Below are 15,078 nucleotides of genomic sequence, written 5' to 3'. Positions count from 1 at the left end.
GGGACGGCCCTCAGGGTGTGGATTACTCCCACCCCCACTGAGAGGAAAGGAAAAAAAATATCCTACAGCATTCCTACTCCAAAAGCCACCAGTGTCAGTCACGGAGTCAAGTTAAAACAGTTGAATCTCCAATATTCTTACTTTAATTGAATAAATATCTTTATAAGTATTATTCGTAAAAACGATAGTTTAAATTATCCTTGTGTCCATTACATGGAACGCAGTGTTGAAGCATTTGAAAGTTCACGATCTCGCCCTGAGTACACTGTAATTGGTGCGCAAGAATGTTACGGGGACTCGTATACAGTTTCATTCCCTCGATTCTGTCTCCGAATTAAGCAACGGTCACCGTCACCATGGTCGATTAGACGCTACTTTAGCGGAGCAGAATATTGACGGCGAATGACCAGATCGCGCGGCAAGAGGATCGAAAGAGTTGGCTGTCGGGGCGTGCGGCGATCCAATTATGCAGGGCACGTCGCTCGCTTTTCGACAATACCATGGTCCTCGTCTTTAGAATTTCGCCGCGCGATTGTCGACGATCGTGAACGAGATACTCCCGCGCCGCGCGGCTTGGAACGTGACCATCGACGCTGCAGCCACTGGACTACGATCAAGGCGAGGGAGGCACAGTCGCTTTGCCTTTTGCATAATTCGCCCTTCGAGGAATAGCGTGGCTAATGAACTGTTAAACGAGCTCACGGTCGCAGACTCGTCGCCAGAAGCGGAAATTAACGCTGCGTGGGAAGGGTTCGAGCATTGGAGTCCACTGCGTACGGGCCTCATTCAGCGTACATTTTCATCAGGTACATTGATCTATGGGACTAAGAATTTGTAAGCTAAATGAATGAGGGCTTGTTGCTTTGTTAGCTAAGTATTTGCGAGGAAGATTCAATTCGTCGGAGTATGTGTTTGCTTTGCATCGAAGCTGCTGGGTTTTGATGGCTGAATACTCAATTGAGATTCAAGAATTGGAAAATCAGCTGAGCTTCATTTAGGTAGAGCAGACGGGAACGTCAACTCTGTATCTCATAAGCAATCAATTGCAGACACTGAATCTGAACACTACGTTTCTTGGTGCAGTCTTTAAGATACAGTTGGTACATGCAGTCCTAACTATATGTAAAGATCCTTGTAAATGTACCTACTAGCTTTAGTATTCGGCTTTGCTCGAAATTTAGATTCTTATTTTATAAAAAAAAAATTTACTTATTTCTTTTGTGCAAATAGTCACAATCATCTGGATTAGCTAGGCATAATGAGCTGGGACACCTTTCGTGACCCCAGGGTTAACCGTTCTAAAGTTTTTAGGCGACAGACAAACACATAAACACTTTATGCTTTATATATTAAGATTAAAATTATCAGATAAACTGTACAGTATTCATTTCATCCCCCATAATTTCCCACAGTTTTCTATCCCCATCTAATTTGCCTCTGGAGATAAAACTGTCTTTGTATAATATTCTAGCAGTGTAAATAAAATGATTTAGAATTTCGACCGTAAAGAGTTTTTAAAACTTTAAAGTAAATGTTATCGGCGCACCGGTTCGGTCTATTAACTAGGTTCAATCTGTTGTTCGAAAGGTCCTTGAGGTTCCTTAATTTTTTATTTCCATTTTAATAACATGGGTATTAATATTTCTTTAAAATATTAAATTGCAGACAGCAAATTACAAAGTCGACCCCAGAAGCTACCTTTCTCCTCCTGTTCCGCCATGTCTTCTAATCATGTTAAGAGAATCGTTATCAAGCTTATACTTTCGTAGCGGAACAGCCATTATTCCCGGTTCCTACAAGTCCCGCTGCAAAGACCGCTGGCAGGACCGTGAAACAGCCGCGTGGCACGTGAAACGGACATCCTCGATGCAAATCGTGTAGCGAGCCTCCCGCGGTGTAACGGCTCGGTCGACTATTAAGAGGAAAAACCCCGTGAAACTGTGTATTAACGTGAGTCACGGCTGCAGAAGCTCCCAACCGTGCCGAGGCGATCACCGCCGCGGCGCCCGCGCCGCGACGCCAAACCACCGGTTGCCAGGCCAGACATTCAAACCCATTCTGAGAACTTCCGCGTAACTGGAGACGTATTTCACTGAGAATATCTTCATTCGACCACTTTTCTCGCATTTGCATCGACGAAATGTTATTTCTTTCCGTAAGTAATGTTTTCTTTCAAGGCTGAGAAATTGTGCAATAAAACAATGGACCAGGGCATGATGCAGCGTATGCATACGTATTAAATTTGTGAGCAGGTAATCTTCCAGCATCGTGGGCTAGGTTATTGGTTATCTTTTTCGTTTAAAATATTTGGAGGACGATTTGAGGATTTTCTTGGAATAGGATCTGAATTTGTGTTCTAATAAAGGAGATCATTTTCTGAGTCTCTGATTGGGAAAGGAAGCACTGGTGTTAGCATAGCTGCGTACCTATAGGTGTCAATAGTAGATGTTAATTCAATACTCATATAAGTGTATATAAAACATAAATACAAAATAAAATTCTATTTCAAGAAAATCGTAGAATGGTCCTTTGACCATTTCAGGAGGAAAGTTTGACCAACAAATGAGCCGATAATCATTGAAGAACACCTCAAATACGAGCTAAATCCTGTTCTAAGAAAATCCTCTGATGGTCCTTCAAGTATTTGGTGCGTTTGTTGTAAATACCTAAAATTCTCTTCCGACCGAGGGACGCAAAAAGTTGTGGCTTTGAAATTAATGCTAGTAAAAGTTGAAAGTGCAGATACTTGCAGGACTATGTAACGCTGAATGGAGATGTGCGAATGATGTATAGAATCAGATTGTGTAAATATAAGTACAATTAAGTTTACATGGAAAAAATATATCCTTAATCGCAAGGAAATATTGTAAAGAAATTAATGTATATTATTAACTGTAATGAGCAAAAAAGATGTTCTGCTGAGGAACAAAATTTCTGTATTAAACTCTACAGCAAAAAAAGACTCCATAACTACAGCTTACAGCAAAATGTGATTCAGATAACAGTGTAGGACTGTAGGTCGAGTTTAATTACTCATCGAGTAATCTAATTCAAGCACCGACTAATCTAATTCTAACTGAATCCGATTACTTCGATGTGCTTACTGCGAACTCTGACTGATTTGGGAGCACGACCACTGTTCTAATTATAAATGGTGTCTGATATGGGTTAATTACAATGGAAATCCTGGATTAACAATCGAAACTAGTTATTCAGAATGAACACTTCCTATTTCGTGTATAATCTTATTGGCCATTTGTAAACAGTTCCAAAATCCTCAAGGGTAATTGTACATATCTAAATAAATTTCTTTTTTAATCGGGATTTGATGTTGCACCTACTATTGACACATTGACATGGCACATTGAGATCAAGTTTAATAATTCGAATTTACATCAGTTTTCGTAGAAGCTTTATTTCCTTAGGAATAATCTAAGTTTAAATAATTAAGAGAGGGATAGCTTTGATAATTTTAAATAATCAAAGCTATCCCTCTGTTATTAAAATCTGATGACACGTAAACTCACTATGCTCAATTTTTAGACATTGCAAACACTTCTAATACGATTTTCTACAAAAATAGACGAGCAATAGCAACAGCATAAAATCAATAACTCAAGAAATAAAAGACATAGAGGATGAACTTAAACGGTAACTCACGTCAGCATTTACACTTCTTACATTCATTCTGTGTCTTCACATTTTATGAAGTACTTCGCAGATTTAAAGAAAAACAAGATGCCTTTAGGTCCCCTCGACAAGCCAGTTTCTTTTTGCTACTTCCTACTCGGCGATAAAGTTTGTTGCAGGCCGAGCACGCGACGGCAGAATTTTTATTTCCCCGTGAAACGTATTCAATACGTATTTCTTAAAAGCGCGTTCGAGACGCAGTAACGTTTCTTTTTCGACGTTAAAGGGATCGGTCCCGCGAGAAATCCTGAAAGTCTCAGGGCATGCGAAATTGGAGAATATTGATTTCCCAGGAGGTACGGGCGCGTACCTAAAAAAAAAAAGTGGACAAAGGGAGGAGCGAAGCGACAGGAATATTTCATGATATCGGTGAACTTCTTACCCGGATGAATATTACAAAAGTGCGCAACTTGCGGGCCAGAAAGGATTTTCTGGGGCATTAAATGCGTTTAAACTCGCAACCGCGGACTTTACTACCCCTTCCTTTCACGTTAATTTCCAACTTTTTAATGAGTTTCATATATTCGGTCAGAGAGAAGGAATGGAATCAAATAGTTTCGCCTTTTGGGAGGGGATCGAGCCGTTTCTCTCTTTGCTCCTGTTATTGGAACTTTTATATTGACTACCGCAATTTACACTTTCTGTCGTTTCACTGGATGCAAGTGAGAAGATAAGACGAGAAGGAAAAGTTTCTCGGTTATAAGTTTTTAAAACTCCACTATTCGATCTAATATATTTCGACACGGATTTATTTCTTACTATTTTTTTTATATTTCTAGTCATCAATAATTAAGACGATCGTACTCGGATATTTTTGTTGAGGTTACATAATTTATAGGGCATTGTTGTGGTTGGTAATTCAAGCTACTATTTCAGATGACAAAATCACGAAATCAGTTTAATTCGCCCTACTTTATTTCAAAATATATACTCATTCATAAACAGCCAAAACCATTACCAATTCTCTGCTCGAGTCTTGTTTGCTTCACTCCGTGTAGGAAGACACCAGTTAGGAGCTAGAAAAATTCCTGAGCCGCGTTACGGTCCTCCAGTTTCGCGACAAATCGCTGCAGACGTTCTCGAGGGAGCCAGCACGAAGGATTGCACGATTCAAAGAGATTAATCCCAGCGCGAGCATACACAGGCCGCGGGGACGCGACGCTTGCACTTAGACTCAACCACCGATTTCTTTCATCACGGAAACCACGGTTGTGACGTAACGAGGCTATATTAAAACCGTGGCGCCCCGTTTCACCATCGTTTCATTCTACACCACTTCAACAGGAACATCTTATCCTTAAACTCTCCACTTGTCCCGTTTCAACTCGGGCTCCCGTATTTTTATGTTGTATACATATTACGCGGACACGGGGAAACACAGAGAATCGTGGGTCCTCGAACTGATCCTAAAAAGGCTCGACATTTTCCCTCCTTTCTCTTCTTGTTTCAAGTCTTCTTCTATTTGCGGGCAAGATTATGCGATATTAGATTCGCGGCAGCGTGCTTGTGTTGTTAACTGAGATCCTAGACGCTGAGAATCTGCTCAGAGGGAGCTTTTACCCTGAGAACCTCCAGCTTTTGCTGCGAATAGAATTTTATTGCTGTCATACTTGGTTTTAATTGTACGGTTTGGTGGATCTTCACCGTGCCCTGAGAAAATAACAGTTGGGACTTTTTTTATGAAACTTCAGTGGAATGTAAATAAAAGAGCTGTTACTGTAATTAGTTTGACTCCGAACACATCGTTGTCCGATGTTTCAAATCACTAAGAAAGTTTTTACACGTCATTCCACCTCAAATTCACTATGTTTTGTATTCGAAATCGAAACATGATGTAGTCCAAGAGAAATTAGTAGAAGTTTAAGTCATCATTTTACTAGTTTCCAATTAGTTTAAAAAATGTAAAACGTCGAAATCCCACAAAAATAGGCATCACTTGCAAACTTCGACGGCCTGTATTTTTTAAACAAACTCCAGACCAGCAAAACGATGACTTAAACCCCCCCTAATTCCTCTTGGACTACATCATATTTCAATTTCATCAGAATCCCTCAAACCAAATGGAAGAAACTCACACTTACATCCATGCACAGCATAAAGCCACTACCTACAGTGGGTGGCCAAATTATTATACTCAAACAAAAAGGTTTGAGATTTTGTGAGTTTCAGCGATGTAGTAAAATAGATGTCCCGTTTTCAAAGGTATAATATTATTTTTTAATAATAGTATATGCATTCTTAAATGCATATACTAGTAATGTACTAAATGTATTTATAGGTTTAAGACTATATTATACGAGAAATACAATGAGGTACTCAATATTTGACTCCGCCTTTAGCTTTTACGACGGCTTGGATTCGGCGTAGCACGCTTTCAATGCATTCTGTGACTATTTCCTGCAGTTTTGGAATATTCTGCCATATTTTGATGATATTCTCTATTATTTTCGTCTTATTTGTAATAATTTTATCCCCGCCCTTTTAAAAACAACTGAGACGTATATGTAGAAAAATTACTCACAATGTTGCGAGATGTTGTAGCTAATCGATAAATAAAAAAACAATAACATTTATGAATTATTACTTTAATTACAGCCACGACTTTCACAGATTTTGTCGAAAATGTTTTGAGTAGGTATAATAATTTGGCAAACCTCTGTAAAGTGTCTATCTTAAATTTCAAAGAATCAATTACTCGCACTAACAAACGAATATAATTCACCGTTAATCAACGACCCAACGCCACGCAGAGGTTCGTTGGAGCCATCGGAAGGAAAGAAGGGACAGGGCATCCTCGGTGAGGAATAACGAAGAAGTTTCTTGCCCATTCGTACCGTCCACGTAGAAAGGGTACTTTCTGTAAAAAGTAAGGGGCCATCGACGGGACGACGTCGATAAGTCGATGGCACTCTCTAGATGGATTTCCAGCGCAGTCACCGCGGAAAGGGGGAGGGAAGCGCATGACTGGATGATCCTTGAAGAGAGACTCGCTCGTAATCCGGCAAAACCTCAAGGATAATCCAGTATACCCCGGGAAACGGTGGCGGAGGGCTGATCGAACCCTTTTATCCGTTTCAGCACCGCCACCGCCATTTACGTGTCCGCCCGTTTCGCCTTATCTTGCCACTGCCTCGTCCTCGTGACCCCGCGCTAAAACGTCGATCCTGTCGATCCACCGTCGTGTTATCGCTCCCCCTCCCTCCGGGGTGGGGGCCAGCTCTATCGGCTGCGACAGGGATCGCGGAAATCCACGATATGTCTGCCTCGAAATCGATTATCCCTCGGCGGAATGATTTCCCTCTTCCACGCGATGCGGGGGCCACGTGTGTCGCTCCACGGAGTCACGGGGTTAATAAAAATTTATGGCGACTCCTGCTAGATCGTTTACTGCGTTTCCTACGTATAGTTGGGTTGTGTGAGAAGTATGAGTGAAATGGAGAAATTGGTTTCGCCTTCTTAGGCACGAGTTGGAATATTTGGCAATAGCCATTGTGAATTAGAGCGTCATTACAGATGTAATTAGAGAAAGGTTGTGGGGGTGTGTAGTGATATATAGGAGCGTTTTTTGATCGGATTGGGCTGAAAATGTAGAGGTTGATGAATATTGATAGTTCGTAGAGTAATTACCTAAGTGTTATCTACTTACTTTGAAAAATGGTTTGAAATATTGGATTTTCAGGTCGTGTGGCGAATATTCAGGGGGAATAATAACGGTAGCTAAGTGGTAAGTAGCAGGGTTCAAGCAAATGTCTTTTTTATTTACACTGTATCAGCAATTAGGATTGCAACACTGCATCATTAAAGTCCGCTAAAGCAGACGTAAAAAACATGCCGCTCGTTTTAAGTGCATTGTTGCACCTGTAAGAAAAATGTGGATCTTTTTCTATCTTAACTTATGCCTGAATTGAGAAAGGGAATGAAATATACGAAGCTTGCTTCACCTACTAAAATGAAACAACACTTCATTTGAATTCACTTTTCCTACAATAAAACCCACAGTGAGCCCCTTGCCTTATGATTTTCCAAAGGTTGCTTGAATCGCAGCTAACTTAACCGAGAAAATAAACTACTTAGATAAATAAATTACTAATTAAATTAACAACCAATTAAGAATCTCCAAGTCCCCCTTCATTGAACTCAACAGCAAAGCACCTGTTCCACTATATTATCAAAGGTTTAAGTAGAAAAAAAAGAAGAAATAAACACGCGAGGCCTAAAGTATCACAAAAACTTGAAACGAGCACCAGACGCAAGGAAGAAACAGAACTCTCTCTCTCTCTGGTTAAGTATACCCAGCGAATCCAGGAAAATCGTGGTTGGAAAGAGGAGACACGCGTAGCAGAGTAAAATAAGCAGATTACTTAATTCCCATAATTAGTTCGGTCAGGCGGACTCATTAGTGTCGACCACGTGCGTCATTGGCAATTTCACCGAAGTAATATCGATCCGCCTCCGAGGCAGCTACGGCGGGGTCAGGTGGTCGTGAATTAACGGCAGACAAGAATAATAACAGTCCAGATCGAAGATCGCCGCTAATTGCAAGGAAAACGCCAGCTGGCGAAGTTTACGTTTCATCTGTCCGTCGAGGGTACTTGCCTTTCCTCGTGAAACATCTCGCGAACGGGAAGACGACTAAGTTTCTGAACGATCGCTTGGCGAATTCGAGGGGAGTTTAAGGAAAGTTGGTAATCAGGGAAAATGATTTTCCTGGGTCCCGCAAATGAAAACGTACAGGAATGAAGGAAAATTAGACGTGGATTTAAATGTTACACAGAGGGTACGGTCTGAATGTAGGAACTGGTATTAATTCTAAGGAGAAGAGAATATAGATGCTCTGGTGTATTCTGTGGGATTAGATACATTATGTTAGGAGGGAAATTTGATAGTGATACACTGCCCAGTGGGAACCCGCTTTTGCAGTGAGTCACATATTAAATTGCAGAGCTCAACGATCCGTTCAAGAAGCATCCTTCTTTGGAGTGCAAGTGGTCACTTGTTTACCAGATACCTTCGTTTAAAAAATCAGTTATTATAATCGACACTCGGAATTAATATAAGGCTATACTTCCGAAAACCGGTCAAACCCGATTGGGCTGAAATTTTGCAAATAGCTTCATTTTGCATAAAAATAACGTTTGCGAGAAGGATTTTTGGCGACTCGAAAATTTTTTTTTTACCATTTCAATGTCATTCTCTATCTTACCGACAGAGCGGAGAATCGGATTCAACAGTTATTCAGTGCATTCTCCTTATTAATCTCCTAAAATCTATAAAACAGAGATCAACTTAGAAAGAGATATCAGCTTGATACTGGGTATTAGTATTGGTTTTGGGTTAGTTTGGGGCGGGGGGCGCGCGCCCGCTCGCGGGCGCGTAAAGCATGGTAGCGAACCGATGTGAGTTTACACGGGGCCAAGCTTCAATGCATTCTCCTTATTAAATTTGACTCAAATTTTGCGTACAGGATTTTTTAAACACATGTACGAATCGAAGGTCCTGGATCAGGATGAGAAGGCGCTGTTTTATTTTTTATCACACCTATCTTGTGGGTGTTGACAGTCGCGGTCGCTGGGTTAGGAGTGAAGAAGTCAGGCAGAGACCCATTCGAAACATTATTGAACGATATTAAATATGTATATACAGGAGAATAATAAAGAGAATGTTTGAATAACTGTTGTATCCTATTCTCGACTCTGTCGGTAAGGTAGGGAACGGCATTGAAATGGTAAAAAAAAAATTCGAGTCGCCAAAAATCCTTCTCGCAAACGTTATTTTTATGCAAAATGAAGCTATTTGCAAAATTTCAGCCCAATCGGGTTTGACCGGTTTTCGGAAGTTTCGCCTAATATAACTTTTAGCTTCACCATAAGCAATATTCTAACTCGAATTCTAAATTCTTACCAAAGCAAGTAACTAATCCCAAAAGAATAACAAACATTCAAAACCGCTTAATACGATATAAAACCCTTCCAAAAAAAAAAAGAAAATTTAATATCCCACCACCTTTTTCTGCATCCTATCTTATTTTTAGTCACGCGAACGAATAACATTATATGCTGCACGGGAAGAGTGACTATGTAACGCGAGAAATACTGTGCAGGAATAAACGGATATAAAGGAGGGGGTCACGTGTACGTCGCAGCTAGATCCGGCGAAATAAAGTGGAAGAATTTAATTACGCTGATCCAAGATCACGGATGCTGAAGCTTCTGCTCCGCCGAGGAAGAGGGATCATCGCTAAAAACCGAAATGAAATTTCAAGGCGAGCATAGACGTCGTTCCTCCCTCGCTCGCATTTATCTCGTGGAAGAGGGCGGAAGGGGGTGGGAGATCCACGGAGGCGGAGAGGACAAAACGACGAGGCCACGGGGCTGGAACGGATCTCGATGTAAGACCCAGATTTCCTAGAGACTGAACGAGGGGGGCTCTGGGGCGACCACCTGCGACAAATTATAGCCGAAGGAACATTCCTACTAACGCGACGGCCATATTGCACCGCCAGGATTGTCGCCTCGCTCCGTGAAAATCTATCGGGATTATTCAGGATGTCGAAGTTGCCCGTTCGAGGGAGGCATTTTGCGGCGCGTAATATCGGCAGCATTTATTAGAGGCCACCGACGACGGCGCCGCTTGAAAGGATGAACCGAGATTAATTATACTCTCCATCGACACCTCGACCTGAAGGCAGCCGCTAATTACTCAAAGAGCGTCGGGTGTTCAGCTAATAGACGACGTTTCTCCTTTGTACTGCTCCAACTGTATGTGCTCGTCTTTCTGTTTATGGTGCTCGATGAGTTTTATTGTTTTTTTTTTTGTGAAGAGTCTCTGATCGGTGATCGTATAGATGTGGGCTTTGTTTGGGAATGTATTTGCAGCAAAATTTGCTTCGCCTCTGCGGGATTGGAAAGATATATTACAGAGACAGAAGGGAAATGTTTGGAGAGTGTAGGAATGATTGAAATTTTCGAAATTAATGAGGGAAACGAGTGGTATATGCAGGGATGAGTTCTTCTTCGGAATTCTCTGATTCAATCCGTTTTTATCAGGAGGGAAGGAATTTGTGGGGGTAGAAGGGTAAATGATGTAAGCGCCAGAAGTGAGAATTTTCAGTATTTTCTTTTTAAGTTTTCTTGTTGGATCGAAAAATAGGTAATTCTTTGTGAATTTTTTGTACAAAAATTCAGAACAATAGCTCAAGATACAATAAAACAGCCTGCCAAAACTCAAATTAATTTGTCGAACCGTTTCTGTACAAAAAAATCACAAAGAATTACCTAGTTTTCGACCCAACAAGGCGCAATCCCCCTTAAGAAATTTTAGTAAACTTTCTTTTAGTAAATGACACTAAAGGGCACATTTGATATTAAAACATCACTTGACTGTCTAAAGATATTTAAAAAAAAGGGTTAGCTAATCATTTCTTGACCCACTGTGAAGTATAAAGATTCAGCAAAAGACCAAAGTCTGATTTTCTCGACCTGTCTGGAACATTGCTCTTCATACGTCTAACACATTGTTACACACAAAATTTGAGCCAAATCAGTGGTCCCAAATTCACGAACCCCCCTCCTATGTTATCTCCACCCAAAAAAACCAACTAGTTCTTCAATTTTCGAATCATACGTAGCCAATGCAGATTATTCAACGATTGAAAATCCTCGTTTCAGAGCGGACCACCCTGAACCACGAAGAATGTCCAACGAGTCGCGCCCCTTTTCGCTGACCAAAGTGTCTTGAAAACATTTACGCCGCAGTCTGTTTGCTCGTTTTCTGTCGTCGATCCACGGTCATCGTCTTAAGCCCCCGAAAAGAGGCTTACACTGATTGACGGGGAAGTTACCAAAACTGCCGGATTGACGGTTTACACGGCCGTTCTCGCGGCATTAGGCCCCTCAGCTTTTCATTTTATCGGGCCCCTTGTCCAGCGCTGGCCGCCTCCGCTGAACGTGGCCCCCGAGTCTCGTCGACGACTTCGTATCGCGACGTTCCCGCGTAAGCCTGCTCTATTCGAGATTTAGAAAGCGATCTCCCCCGACCTGCCACTCTCGCCCCCTCGGCGCGAAGAATCGAGAGCCGTAAATCCGATCGAACGTGATTTCGGAAGACGACCGACGGAATTAAAGATTCCTTTTTGGTCGCGTGACGGATACAAGGGGGGCTGCGAGAATCATGCGCCGCGAGATCCTTCGATATGGTCATGATCGACCTCCTGTAACGGATGGATGTCCCATGGGGCTTAATACAGACAGATAGGGCTGAGTTTTGGGATCAGGAAGTCCTGCACGAAGATTCCTCGAATGTTACTGCAGTTGGGAACTAATGAGTGGGAGTTGAGTTAGTGTCTGTAAGAGTGTTGTTGAAGATCTTCGATGTAGATTCAGGGTGATATAGCAAGGGAGAAGTTGAAGGAATGTATTTCCCTGGGAAGGATTCAGCGTGAGCTGCTGGTCTGTGTGAAACTAAACTTTGACGATGTCGATGAGGATTGTAGTTTTGTATAATTGCAGTTATTATTCGAGAAATGGAAGATTCAATGTCCTTAATTGCGTAGAACTCGCTGGAACACTTTACAGATATATCGTAACTGAGATATCGCATTTGTAAATTATGTAATATTTGTTCATATCTTGTATAGTTCGAGACTTTGACGGCCCGAAAAGAATGCGATATTTGGGATTTTTTTTAAGAGAAACCCTCAAATTATATTAACTGAAAACTTTATGCATATATTTGTACATATTTAGGCATCATTTTAAACAAAATTTAATTTAAAAAAAAGGGTACCTAAAACTTTAAACGCGTTTTTCTCAAAACGATGTCTTTCGAATTGGTTGGCATGATATTTCAAAAACCAATCACCCTATTTTCTTCAAACTTGGCATATATCTTCAGTAGATGTCCCATTCTGGTTGGTACTAAAACTAAGTCAGTTTTTGCAAAATTAGACTTTTGCGACTTAAAAAACCAGCGAATTTTTTGCAGAAATCGATGTCTGTTTTAGACGCTGCCATTTTTTATTAATTATCAGTATTTCCCATTTAATCTAGTTCAGGCGATAGCCACACTCATACAGATTACACGATTTTTTAAATTTTCTATTTCAGCCAACTACAACGGCTGATTTTATCCTAACAATGTGCATATGATTTTTGTAAGGCGCTCTATTCGAAGCACTATAACTTCGGATATAACCATTATTTCTGCATACAATTTTTTCCTCATATTCTCTAAAGATTGACAAATAAAGCCACAAAGCTGGAAGTAAATCTATTCAATGGTTTTGTTTTAAAAAAATCCCAAATATCGCATTATTTTTCGTCCGTCAAGGTAGGGAGACCCCTTAACTTCAATATGTCACGAATTACTACTCATCTTATTCAATACACGAAGTAACATACACGTACATGAACACATTTATCAATTCTCCAAATAACTTATCATCCACGCACCCTCAGAACTCCGTTATGCACGAGCATCATTTCCACACAGAACATTTCCAGCGACAAGAAGTACAATACCCTTCGTTCACCAGAACGAATGGCGTAATGCAAAGTACATTCAAAAACGTTCGAGCCGTATCCCAGAGCAACAGCATTACCATAATCCCACGGGACTGCTTGATCCCCGATCTGCCCACTCCATCCGTGCATTTAACTTTCCCATTAATTTCCTCGCGTCGTTAGCGACACGACCAGGAGGTGTGCAAGTCGGACGACAGTCCGCAGAAATAAGAGTCCCACGGCGCGGATACCGTATCGCGACCGCGGGGCCTCGCCAAAGAAGCACAATAGATCCGCTCCGCGAGGGGAACATTTTAATTAACGGGCGCGTTATCTTGTAAAGTATAAGCGTTTCGCCCGTGCCACCGCCGTCAACTTTCGTCGCCGGCGTCTTCAGGTGACTCGTATCGCGAGGATCTCGTCTACCACGGTAATGCGGGAGATCAAAGATAACGAGCGTTTACGCGGCAGAGGTTCTGAACTTTGGCGCAAACCGAGTGGCTCTCGTTTCAACCCCATTCACACAGCCCAGGCCACGTCCATCCCACCCTCCGCCATTGCATCCAGCGTCACGACGCCCTAACGCTAACTTGCGGCTTGTAATTAGAGCAACAATGCAGCCCGCACCACCATGCAGCCGCGAACTTCACCGCGTGTTATGCAATTATTATAAGTCAGGTGAAAGTAGGAGGGAGCCCTTCTTAACGATTGAAACTGCGCGCCCTTAGGTAGGTATACGACGCCGCTGTAACATTGTCGCGGGAAAGTTTCCTCAGTGAGTTCACAGCTGTTCGTCTCTTTGTCCTGAAGGTTCTATAAAGTCAGGAAGGTGAAGTTTGGTTATTTTGTTCGAATACGTGAGTTGTTTATAATTTTTTTATCGGGTTTGTTTGGGTTACAGCAGTGATTCCCAACCGGTGGGTAGCGAAGTGTTTTCTGGGAGATCGCCACAGTTTTTATATTTTATTTTATATTTTAAAATACCTATTTTTAATGTGGTTTCTTTATCTTCTTAAATTTATCTTGCTTTATATGGTGGGAGGTGGGTGTGGCGTCGCATGATATTTGAATATTATAAAAGCCACTCAAAAAAGGTCGGGAAACACTGGGTTACAGGTTTTTTTTTGAGGATTTTTTTAGGGTATCAGCAATGGTGGGTTAGCTAAGGTGCCCCGGGGTCACAAGCCCCAGGTCCTGGGGGAATTTGATGATGTTGCAGGTAAGTTTGGGGGGAAAGGATGTGCCACTACATGCGACTCCAGGGTGTACGCTTTGTCTTTTTAGAAGGATGTTACAGTGCACTGACAGTGTTGCAGGCATGGCAGAGTAGAAGTATGAGCACATGAAAATTTGACTAGAAGAGAATGGACGTAGAAAGAAGTAGTGAAAGAATAAGGGGATAAGGACCGTCTACATTCAGACAGTCGTTTCAGACCAATGTGACTGGAATTAAATGCATCTATACCTTTTGAACTGTGCACAATTTTGGAAAACGTTTCGGACAAAAGTTACTCGAATTAATAAGAATCTTAGAGACGTCGGATCTTGAGGTGATTCTTCACTTACACTCTTATAAAAATTCGACAAAATTTCACTTTTCATGCTGTATGAAAGGATTATACTGTATTCCGATTTACATAGCTGTTTATTAAAGCGAGTGATGATTTGTTTATGCGTACGTTGATACTTTAATTCCAACATTACTGAAGCAGTGAAAAGTGAATGTACGAGCATCGGTGGTTCAGTGGTAGAATGCTCGCCTGCCACGCGGGCGGCCCGGGTTCGATTCCCGGCCGATGCAAGATTTACATTTTTGCTGTTATTTATAATAAGAGAAAATATTCGTACCTAACCTATTTCGACTTGTTTTATGCGTGTCACACGAAGA

The 15,078-nt window shown here is 41.5% G+C and overlaps 1 non-coding gene across 1 annotated transcript; it reads left to right on the top strand.

Annotated features, from left to right (window-relative positions):
• The first annotated feature begins 14,920 nt into the window (after window positions 1–14,920).
• Trnag-gcc (transfer RNA glycine (anticodon GCC)) lies at window positions 14,921–14,991 on the top strand. The gene has a single exon. It is a non-coding gene; the product is annotated as a tRNA-Gly (tRNA).
• The last annotated feature ends 87 nt before the right edge of the window (window positions 14,992–15,078 follow it).

The sequence above is a fragment of the Andrena cerasifolii genome, chromosome 7 (genome assembly GCF_050908995.1).
Source record: "Andrena cerasifolii isolate SP2316 chromosome 7, iyAndCera1_principal, whole genome shotgun sequence".
NCBI classification, from domain to species: domain Eukaryota; kingdom Metazoa; phylum Arthropoda; class Insecta; order Hymenoptera; family Andrenidae; genus Andrena; species Andrena cerasifolii.
This window is presented reverse-complemented; position numbering and strand designations above follow the sequence as displayed.